General features: G+C 32.0%; 1 protein-coding gene across 5 annotated transcripts in view; it reads right to left on the bottom strand.

The window, feature by feature from the left end:
• Positions 1-12,157, bottom strand: part of Atf7ip (activating transcription factor 7 interacting protein) — a 106,277-nt gene that overhangs the window by 79,056 nt on the left and 15,064 nt on the right. The window contains exon 1 of one of the 5 annotated variants that reach the window (XM_076854140.1): positions 9,503-9,567. The exons of the other annotated variants lie outside the window; for them this stretch is intronic. The gene's annotated coding sequence lies outside the window, so the exon portion shown is untranslated. Of the gene's footprint in view, positions 1-9,502; positions 9,568-12,157 lie in introns of those variants that run through there. 5 annotated transcript variants of the gene reach the window in all.

Here is a 12,157-nt window from a genome sequence, read left to right as displayed (position 1 = left end):
ACCTGTAAGAAATTATTAAACAGTAGATTTCTGTGCAAAGTGTAATTCTGGTTCATTTTACTTCAAAGATTTTGTGATTCTACATTGCTTGCTACATGAATTTAATTGCCTAAGAGGAACACAAGAAGTAAAAACTCATACTTTTATCCCCCAGATTCTGGATTGCTTACACTCAATTTGAATACTGTCAAAAATTATAGCACTCTTATTCTCATGACTTTTATCTTTTCTTCCATGCTTCCTTTTAGGTTTGTCTATTCAGAATACTCCTAGAGCCTATTCCCCTTATTTTTCTTTGCTTATGTGCCCCTATTATAACAGCATTCAATAAATGCCTCTGTTTTCATCTAACAATTCCCCTTTTCTATTTCTCTCTAAAAAAAAAAGGCAGTCCATCTCCAACACCTTCCCAGACCAATATTCTTCCAAATTATGGTTCTAGAGAAGTTTGAAAACACTTCCCAACTGTTTCAGATGTGTGATGTCCTCCACACCAAGAGAAGAATGACCTTCTCATCCAATCTAAACACAGTAATCAAAATGGGTATCTTTCTATTATCATCATTTTGTCAATCATAATGAAATTGTTTATTAAGATGAAACACACACACCAAAAAAAAACCCATAAATTTCTATGTTTTTTTAAAACCTTTAATAGACTACATATTATTTTTTTTAACTCTAGGCAAAAATGTCAAAAGGCAACAGGTTCATGCCCCTGGAACGTGTGACTTCTATCATAGCAGACCTCTAGATTTAAGTGCACTACCACACAGTAGTAAATGACCAGTTACCTTTCAGAAGCTAGAGAAATAAAGTCCCACCTAAAACTAACATTAATTTAAGATTGTAGAAAGAGCCTGTTGTTTAACTTCTAGAGAGGAGGCAAAGAGTAGACAGAACTGCTTAATATAATTCCTTTCTTCCACTTCTCTAAGCTAACCTCATATCCGCTTTCCACTTTATCCTTACGCCCATTCCCCCCAAATAATTATATCAGTAATATTTTATCTGTAGCCATACTAATATTAACCGACATACATATTTACATTTCTTGATAAAAATATACCTTCATATCTTTATAGTAATGGCAACATAGTCTTTGTTTTATATAGTTAATTTAAAATAGGATTTCGTTTTTCTGTATACAATACTTAAGGCAAACCAAAAACAAAAACAAACACCTGTGTACTCTTTACCCAGCTTAAGAATAAAATATTTGATTCAATGGAATTTCTAATTAATACTATTATTTTAGTTTTAGATTCTTACATTCACTTTGTTAAAACTGTGATAAATTTAAATATATGGAAGTGGAATAAAGGTCAAACTGAAGAACTTTTTATATTTTTATAAATACATATTATCTAATGCATGTCAATGAGCCAAATGTGAAAGCATAAGCAGCCTTATTTGTAAGGGTAAATTCCAAGTGGTAAATTTACACTAAAACTCTAATTAAGTAATGTTACAAAATGTCATCTCTCTGCATGTACCAGTTGGTGTCAGTGCAATTGAGAACATAGTAACAGACTATAATAAAAAGAGATCTAAAAACTGATTTATATGTAATATGAACATACTGTATATAAGAGAAATGTTCATATGTGAAACCCACTGTTAGTTCATTTCAATTCAAATTGAAATGAGAAAATTTTGAAAAGAGAAAAATAACATTTTTTAAAGACCAAATCCAAATTTGACACTCAAAATTTCCTGAAATATTAACATTAAACAATCTACCAACCCTGTTACTACTAAAATTAAAAACAAACAAAATCCTTCCCAATGGTGAGAGAAAGATGCAAGCTTGGGGGAGGAAGATTAGGGGAATGTCACAGAAAAAGGACCTGAATCTCTTACCTGTGGGCAGCTTGATACTGGGAAAAGAACTTCCTCTTCTGTAAATCACTGCTACTTAGTTCATTTGTATTAATATTAAAATCTAATGCAGACTTCTAGGTCAGCCTTGTTGAGTCTAAATTTTCTTGTTTGATTCATATTCATGAAAAAACAGGAATACAGTAGGTTGGCTACATATTAAAATTCCTTTCAAATAGTGGTTCACATCTGTTATGTAGTTTGTGCAGCAAACATCCCATTAACCACAAAAGCCAAAACGTCATTCAACATGTCAATGAAGCTCACAGAACAAACAAAGTATATCTTCAAAATGACTATTTCAAGTGAAAATGCCCAGAATCAGAATTCTTTGTACTGCTTTCTATGCTGTCAACTATTGGGTCTGCAGCAACTGTGTGCAGTTAAGTACCTCCCACATATTACCCAATAGTATCAATAGGCATAAACCTATAAAAGCAGAACTAAAAGCTTAAAAGGCTTATAGCTTCTCACTACTTCACATATTTACTGTCAATTGTGAAGGTCTCACTCTGTTATTCTAATGCATCAACTCTGTTCTTCCAGTCCAAAAGGCTAAATTCTTATACATTCCAAACAGAAAATCCATGACACATATTATTTGCTGCCCTAGCACAGCCAGACTGCAGTTACAGCTAGCTGGCGCCAGTAAGAACAATTTACATAAAGCAGTCCTCATTTTAAGCCCAAACTAAAGGAGAGTACTGCTGTGTAAACCCTCCCCATTTGTTCCCCAACAGGCCCTAACTGGTTCTAGAATATATCTGGCATCTATTTACTAATATAATTCAAATCCAGGTAATAAAAGAACACCAACTTACACTTCTTATATAACTGAAATTATATCCCCATCACATGAAAAATATTTTAACCCCCCAAGATATTAAAAAGTCTTAGCTTACCAAAGCTAAGTAACCAGACTACTAATTACTTAAAATTCAATGGTTGCTATTTTTAACAATCATTGAAAATATAAGTTACAATTTATATTACCAAAAATGTATCCTTGTTCCACACTCTACAACCACTTTTCAAATCTCATTAATTTATCAATTAAATAGTAAATATCATTTAATAATTTGCTATAAGAACCATATTGTATAATTGTGCCCAAACACATCTTCAGGTACCACTTTTATGATGTTAAATAATCCAACACATTTGCCACTAATTAATATTATTAAAGCATGTGCTCAGTATAAAAACCCAGGCATGTCAAATACAAATATCCTCATAAGAACATATTTTGCAGGGCCACATTTTTTTAAAAAACTGTTATCACTGATGTACCATTTTTACTGCCCAGATTTAACCGGACAAGAGTTGAGTTACTACCTATGGAGATCCTTTGTTGAAAAAAAAAATATATATATAGTTACTTTATGATTTACTATTATGTAATTTTATATCTCCACTTCTATTTTTCAACTTATTTTGTTAAAAGTATAGATACCTTAAAGTTTACTTTCAAATAACAATCCAGAAACTAGTTTAATGGCACATCTGAAAGGATAATAAAATGAAAAATTACTTAAAATGCTACTTAGGGGTTATCCAAAATATTTTATTATTTTAATCTTATTTTTAGCTGTCTTAAAACACACTTAAGTTACTCATACTGCATAATAAACATAATGAAGTAAATTTCCTATAATAATCATATGACCTAGGTAATCTACAAATAAGAAATGATTTCCTAAAACAACTATATTCTCTTCTCAGAATCTGTACCCCACCAGCAGCAGATTTAGTGATGTAAACATACGATGATATAATTTCATATGGTATAAACCATACAATTAATACTTGGTGGGCGGTAAGGTAATATAACAAGAGCTAAGTACCATATATTGATCATAAAACCTCAGAGTTGGAAAAGATCTTAGAAATTATCTAGGTACTGTATTCCTTCCTAGTTTTTGAAGTATTGTAGTATTCCTTCCTAGTTTTAATTTTTTAGATGCTTCCTCTTTTTTTTCTACTTGTATATGCATCCAACTTTTGAGCAGAAGTACTTAAAATTCAAAAGTCCTGAAATCATTTTTTCAGAATAAAATACAATAAATAACAAGTATTTAAACATTATTTTTAAAGTCAAATACACTAATTACCTGATGTGAATTAATTAATCAAAAGAAGCAAAATCTCTGCAAACTGCTTATAAAAGTATCAAAAACAGAAGTTGTTGATCTAGCTCACAGCTTCTCAAATTAATAACTGCAAAGAACTGGTATCTTCCAATTCATAACAGACCAGTGTTTTATAAAATAAAATCAAAATGAGTTATTTGAAAAATAAAATTAAAAAGGCAAAAATATGAGCCTCTATTTTATTATTGTTTGACGCACTGACATAAAATTAGTTATCATATTTGATATTAAAATTCAATTTCCACTCTTATGTCATGGAAGGCCAGAAACAAACAATTCTTGAACTAAGTGCAGACCATATTCACAATCCCTCAGTATTTGTCACCTTGTCCAGTATTTTCTGTGTCTTCCCCACTCCTCCCCAAAAATGTTTTGGATATAAGGGCAGGAATCTTGTATACCAAACATCAAGACAATTTGTTGAGTCACTTGATCACAATTCACTTTGTTTTTATAAAACTCTACCACGATGCCTTATCCCAAATAAGAATTCTTGTTTTGTCCCATTTAGGCTCTTTAAAAGTCTACACTGTGAGATTTTAAACACCTTGATCTCTAGCATTTTTACTATAAATCAGCCACACTCTTAACAAAGCCCTCACCTCTAAAGATCTTTTTCGAAAGTACCTAGTAACTCAGACTTCACCCTAAATCCATTCTTCCTAAAATAATGATTGGGAACATAAAATTCTGTGCTAAAGGTAACCCTGTGAAACAAAAACAACCAATATTTAACTCATGCTTATTTTGTGTCAGACTCTGTACCAGGTGCTTTACATTTGTTATCCTCATTTAAATCCCAATATAAACTCTGTATGATAAAATTATTCCCATTTTAAAAATAAGAAAAACCGAGATTCTGAAAATAAGTAACTTGCCTCATCCCATAAAAATACCAGACATATGGAACACGTACAAATAGGTATGGAATCTAAGAAGTATGTACACATTTTTCATTTAATCTTTAACTATCCAATGGAAGCACATGGATTCACTCTGAATCTAACTGTTGAGTTGGTGTAGAAAGAAGTTAAGTAATTTATCCCAAACTATACAATTAATAGCAGCACCAGACCAGGAATAATCTTTCTAGACTTCTATATTAATGCTATCCACCACACATGTCTCAGTTCCTTCTATATCCAGCAAAGGAAAGCACCAGTCAGATATAAGATTTCTACTGGCAGCTGAATCCAGCTTATTTCAGAAAGGAAAAACAGACACCCTCAGACAAATGCAGAAGTAACTCCTCAGACATCTTCGTGGTGTTAAACTCCCTCTTTCATTGCCTAGATTCACCAGGCAATAATGTTTGCATCATTTCCATATGCCTAAGTTCATGACTAATAACAGACTGCCACAAATCACCAACAGAGGATACTTGGTGAAAGTTCTAAAATGAACCTTTAAAAAAAAAAACACTTATTTGAATATATGTTAGTGTCTTTCTCCCCAAATCACTCTATTTTGGGAGTGTGAGTAGTAGCAAAGCAGGGATTCCATATTTCCTATGCAGTTAACCATATTTTCAATTTTTATGAAAGTTTTACCTATAAATGCAAAGCTATTTTTCAAAAAGGAATAATGTTGTTTTGTTTTGTTTTTAGCACTTGCTTAGCATTACCAACATCCTGGCATTTTACGAATAAGAAGTTGGCTTTCACTCTGGAAAAGACAGAATTCAAATTTAAGACCAAGATTATAAACTATCATCTTTTGTGCAACAAAGATAATCTTCACAGTGTTGACGTGGTTTATCACGTGGTTTATCTAGTTAAGAAACATCCTACTAGGAAACATTTGCAGTTAAGAAAATTTTCTTAACCCTTACTCATTATTTTGTCTAAATTTCTTAGCTCAATCAGTTGGGGAGAAGGCACAAAAAAACACCTTTTATAAAATGTTATTTTATTGACCTAATTCAAAAAACTCCATATCTAAAAGACAGTTTAACTTTTTCTTATTTGGTATCATTATTAAGAACACCAACTTGATAGACAGTGATGTCTCTAATACAGTGATAATCCACACACATTAAGACCTCAGACAATCTGTTTCTAATGAGCATTCTTTAATCCCTTCATTTTCAACTGATTGTCACTTTTTGTGGATATTCTTCATCTGGTCCTATTGTACTCAATATAAAAATTATAACAAAGTGAAAAGTTAACAAATGTGCCCTATCTTCTAGAGAATGAACTAATTTTTACTTGTGCTAGAACTCTCCTACCAGTTTACTTTGTTCCGCATTAGATATATTTTAGAAAGTTAAGGCTGCCAATACTTCATTAAATAAACAGTATGGGGATTTAAGATGACCAACCTACAGAGACCTGGTAAGTAATGTGAATCAGCTAAAAAGGACTATATGTGAGCAAGAATATGAAGGAGACAGTATCTACTCAAGTTAGATTACTATTCTTAAACAGAAATGCATGACTAACATTGACCTATCTTTTCAAAAAGTGAGACATCTTGATTTTCTTCTGAAATTTAACTTTAAATGTCAACAACTGGAAAAACACAGGAATGGCTAAAAGACAAAAAATAAATAAATAAATAAGTCTGGTGGCTGCCAGTTTGTGTTCACTGAAAGAGAATGTTATTGTTCTTAAAAGGACTCTTATTTATACTGAAACAGGAAAAACTAGGCCCTGAGTTCAAGTCATCTTTTCAGAGAATTCATTTTCTTACACTATGTTTGGAGGATTCACCCAGACCAGAACTGAAACATTGCTCCTACTACTCTTAATTCTATAATGCCAACTTTTTATATTGGCTTTACTTAATAAATATATGTCATTACCCACACACAGCAAAAGATGGCTGGCTAATTTATTTAACAGAGTAGTACAAACATAAATATACAACACTACAAAGTGGACATACTGAATGTTAGCAAGCAACTTCTCACTTCTGAGCATGAGTTATATGAAAATTTTCCACACTTTTTCAAAATACTCCGATCTTGTGACACTTGATAAAGTAAAGGACATCTGAGCAACAAACTGAAAGCATGCAAACTTACTGGCAAAATGAAAATGTCTGATATACATAGATTATTTCATGGTACTATTTAGAAATATGCAAACTGATTCTCAGCATATGGTTGCCAAACAGGAATTTTTACCCATTTTGTAGATGAGGAAACAAGAATCAGAAAATGGAATGAGCTGGTCAATATCAGAAACCAGTAGTCAAAATGTGATTCAAATTCAGGTTTGAACTCTTGGTCAATGTGCTTTCCAACACTCCCAACATTTCCCTTAAAAAATTTATGTTAATGAAATGGCTTATAAAAAGAAGATTAAAAAAAGGGACAAAAAAAGGTGACAATAAACAATCCCAATTATCCAGTTCTCAGATATATTATGCCCTCAATTGTCCAACATAATAACTAACCTGTAATTAAGCATAGAAAATTTGAAAACTGCCCCCAACCCCAAACCCAAAGTAATCACAGTGAAATATAGTTTATATTTATAGTTGCAAAAATACAACACAGCAGTGAAAGCATTAGCAATAATACCCTATGTAACCACAGAGTGCTAGTGTTTCCCCACGTACAAGTAATAATCTTATGAAAGGTGGGAGCAAATTTTATAGTCAGCAATAGAAGGCAAAAGAAGTGGATCACTAAAATTTCTCTATGTCCCACTCTGAAAACCAACATAAATTGCTCCGTAATTTTAGCCTAGTCAGGGTTTCTCCAGCATTAGAGAATACCAAACCAAGAAGGTCACTTGCATTATGTAATTTTTAAAATATACATATTTTAAATACTAAAATTTATATTTCCTGCCCTCCACCTCTGCAACTAAGACAGTAAGCTATTGATACTATAAGCATGAAAATGAAAGTGATTAAGGTCACAGAATATTTATGTTTCAAACATACTACAGGGCAAGACTTTACTGAAAGAATGAACAGGCTACCTTACATATATTGAATTTTTTTATTTTTAGTTTTCTCTAACTAACAATTAAAAAAACTAACAAGTAACAATAAAAAAAAAAAACAAGTTTGTGATAAGGCAGCAACCTTAACCTATTAAGTCTTATAAATATAGTCTTATAGTCTACCTTCATGAAAATCAAAACAGAACATAGATACAGTCTGATTTTCAAACTGAATTTCCACAGTGAATTACTAATAAATGAGTTAAATGGAACTATCAATGTTATAATTATCATATATGACCTAATTTGAAGTGTTTTCATAACTGTGTAACTATCTTCATTTTATTAAATATACTTATGATGTTATAAATTTATACAATAAAAGAAAAGTACAACAAGAAAATATGACATTAACCCTTTTTTATTTATTAGGGTCCTCTGTAAGAACTTAATTTGCAAAATGTTGTTTTTAGAAAGTTGCTCTATCTTGAAAGTTCAGACTTACTGTTCTATGTCATATTAGTCAGGGATATATTCATAATGATCCACTGACAATGTCACAGGAGAATACTATACTATTTGAATTAACAGAAAAAAATCTAGTAAATACTGTGATTTAAGTACTGCTTAAAGTATAAACGTTCTGCTATATGAAATATTACATGAATAAGAATTTCATTCTCCCACCTTTTTGGGTAACCACAGAGCCTTGGAGTAAGTATCTCAATAAACGGTTCTACTTCAGAACAATACTGAGAATGCTTTCTGAAACTTCTGAAACCACATTTACAAAATTACTGAATTATAGTACTTTTAAATAGGCATAATATCATCAGTTAATTAAAACAATTATTTACTCCAGCTATAATGGCATTAAAATACACTACACATAAAGTAAAAAGGTATCCAGGCTTAGATGTAACCTTATTCCTAAATTCTAAATCTGAATCTAAATGTCAATTAAATCAAAAAGTACTATGAAGAAAAAAGTGAAACACTATTAGGAATGTGAAGAGTTTTGGATCTCAGAGGAGACAGTATGATAAGAAAGATTTGGGACCCATAATGAAGTTTTTTCAAAAAGATTTAATTAAGAGTATTAAAATATTTTTCTAAGATTTATATAGAGAATAACCATTCTTCCTGAAAGTTTCCAAGCAATAACCCCCACATACACAGGGGAAAAAAAAAAGAGTACCCTTTGCATGGTTTATTTAGACTTCTGTTTTTTAAAAACCTGTTCAGATAATATATTGTTTCAATTTCTACAAATAAATATCAAACTAACCAAAATATCCAATATAGGAGAATTAAGTTAATCAGGCCAAAAAAGCACTACTATGGTAATTAAATGTTCTGACAATGACAGAATATAAAATTGTAGGAAATTACAGAAATTTAACCTTTGACCTCACCATCCTATGTAATGTTTCCATAATATAGGCTTATAGTTCTAGTAAACATTTCAACTTTTTAAGCAAGCAAGCTGTAAGTTTGCCTTCCTATATAAATTCATTTAAATTCAAATGATTTTTAATTAGACTGTTAAAGAAAAGAGTAATTGGTTCTTACCTCTGGTCCTGATGTATGTGACAAGTCTCCTCACTGACATACTTGCTGCCTAAGCAGCTACAAAGACTAGGTTAGCAGCCATTTTGAGACAGCTGCACAGTCTCAGTTGCACAAAAGTGTAATTAAGATGGCTGCAATGTGCACTCAAGAACTCACAGTGAAAACCCAGCTATGTATCAAACAAAGCCCCTCCCACTTTGTCAGTCTGCAGGAAACTGAACACACACAACAGGCAATGCATATACTGCAACAAACAATGCAGCTACTCAGGACACAGAAAAGAAAACAGAGGCAGCAAGCCAGGTTTGTAACATACTGTCTGTGAATCCGGGCTTGCAACAGACTTTGTGCACATCCAGATCCCAAACAACCTGAAGTCCATGCCACATATTAGCAGTTACAGAGATAGAGCCAAATCACACAGAGCAAACATCAGGGAATTCGCCTGAAAGAAAGCCTCCATTTCAGTCCAGAAAAAAAAAAAAAGTCAAACCCTGCTCAAGGCCCCCCACCTTTAAAAAAAAAAAAAAATCTTTTGTTCTTTAATCATAAAGAGTTTCAATTTTATAATTTCTGAAAAATCAAGTTCTTTAAACCCTAATCATTTGATCAAGTTAATTTCAATTTATAGAAAGCAAATTAAAAAGATTTCTCCACAGAATCTAAAGCCTCAAGTGCTCAAATCCAGCAGAATAGCTAGATCTTACCATCAAATTTTTGAAATCTTGTCAATAGAGTCTTTAGAACTAAGATGGAAACAAAAGTTTACTTTGAATAATGTACCATAAGAATAAAAAATGTCTTCTCTTTGGTAGTCTAGATGATCATAAATACATCCCCAGGTTAAGTGTTTGGTCCCAAGGCAAATTATATTTCATGCCCTGCCACAGACCTCCCAACATTTTAATGCTAGGAAAAAGCAAACAGAATATAGACACTAAGAAGAAAAAACAGGGAGCACAAAAGGGTAAAAGCCAGTCTGAATGTGAGAACATTAACAGGCAAATTTGAAAGCGTCCTCAAAATTGTGGCTTGGCAGTAACATAGCCATCAAGAAAAGGCCAAATTCACTAAAAAGAACCTGTTTGTTTGACAGTTCCCATCAGCTATGGAATACACATTTTCCTTCATTCTTCCTTGGTCTACCTGAAATTTAGCCATCCTGTGTTATTTTATACATCATTAAATGTATAAAACTAAAACTTTCTAAGAATATAGTAAGAGTGGTAGGAATATAGCAAAAAGGAGACTGGCCCCATGAAATGATAAATCATTCAAACTCAGTGACAGGCACATTATTCCACTCTATTTCTGTATTTGGAAGCTTCCATAATAAAAGGGTTTTTTTGTTGTTGTTTTTTTGTTTTTAAAAATAACTCAGTTTTAGGGCCGGGGATATAGCACTGTCCTAGCATGCACAAGGCCTTGGGTTTGAAGGATCCCCAATATCTTTCCCCCCACAAAAAAAAAAAAAGAAAGAAAGAAAGAAAGAAAGAAACCAAATAAATCACTAAGCTTTAAAAAGTCTTTATTCATTTTCCATGAGGCAAACTAGATAATAAATGTAAGAACTATTTTAAGGACCATATCGGGGAAAAAAGTTATACTTGATATAAGCCAAATTAATTCTTCAAAAATATGACTGATTCTCGGAGGATAGCTTAAGCAAAATCTACTCACTAAAAGTAAATGTTGATAAAAGGGGAAAGATTTGAACAGATAAATATTACTGTAGCATTGGAATATAAATTTAATTGAAGGGCAGAACTGTTATAAACTCCCAAAATATTTAGAGCTATATGATGAACATATTTTATAAACACTATGTCAATTCTCATACCAATCCTAACAGGTTTAATCACCAATTAGTGGTAGCAGAAACCCGCTATGAGACTAGCTTCAAAAAACAACTAAAAGCTGAAATATAATACAGACTACACTCAGACCCAACCCAGAGTTATCTACCTGGTCATATGTTGGTTCTGTTTCTGTCTTATGGTAACAAGAAGAGAAAATGGTAGGCTTCTATTCAGGTGACTGGTGTCAGTGCCAACACTTTTCACACTCTGTTCCAAAGAAAACTATCCTAGTTCACCTAGTAAATCCTATTAATGATTCAACCTAAATTATCACTAACATTCCTCTTCTTATTCCTTACTATGACCACTCCACAAACCAGGTTCTCTCAAAATTGTTCATTCATACCACACTTACCACATTAAAATTACTTACATCTTTCTTTAAGAACAGAAATCATTTCTTTATCCAATCTCTGGTCACAGTGTGAACGAGTATTTGCTCAAAGGGTGGAAAATTGAAATTAATTCACAGTGCTTTTGTTTCTACCACAAAAATCTTAGAAATTTCTACATTTTAAAAAAATTTTTGTTGTTGTTGTAAATGGATACAACACCTTTATTTTACTTATTTTAAGTGGTGCTAAGGATCCAACTCAGTGCCTCACATGTGCTAGGCAAGCACTATACCACTGAGCTATAAACCCAGTCCTACATTTTTAAGAATCTTCATTTTTAGAGTCTGTGTTCTTATATTTATATAGTAGTCAAATTTTTTAGTTATGATATAAAAGCCTCCATACTACAGAATCCAAAATACCTTTTGTAGAGCACTTTTCAGTTTTTAGTGTTTTTATAG

This window comes from Callospermophilus lateralis, chromosome 4 (assembly GCF_048772815.1).
Source record: "Callospermophilus lateralis isolate mCalLat2 chromosome 4, mCalLat2.hap1, whole genome shotgun sequence".
In the NCBI taxonomy this organism is placed as follows: domain Eukaryota; kingdom Metazoa; phylum Chordata; class Mammalia; order Rodentia; family Sciuridae; genus Callospermophilus; species Callospermophilus lateralis.
The sequence above is the reverse complement of the archived record's forward strand: the minus strand, read 5'-3'. Positions and strand labels throughout refer to the sequence as shown.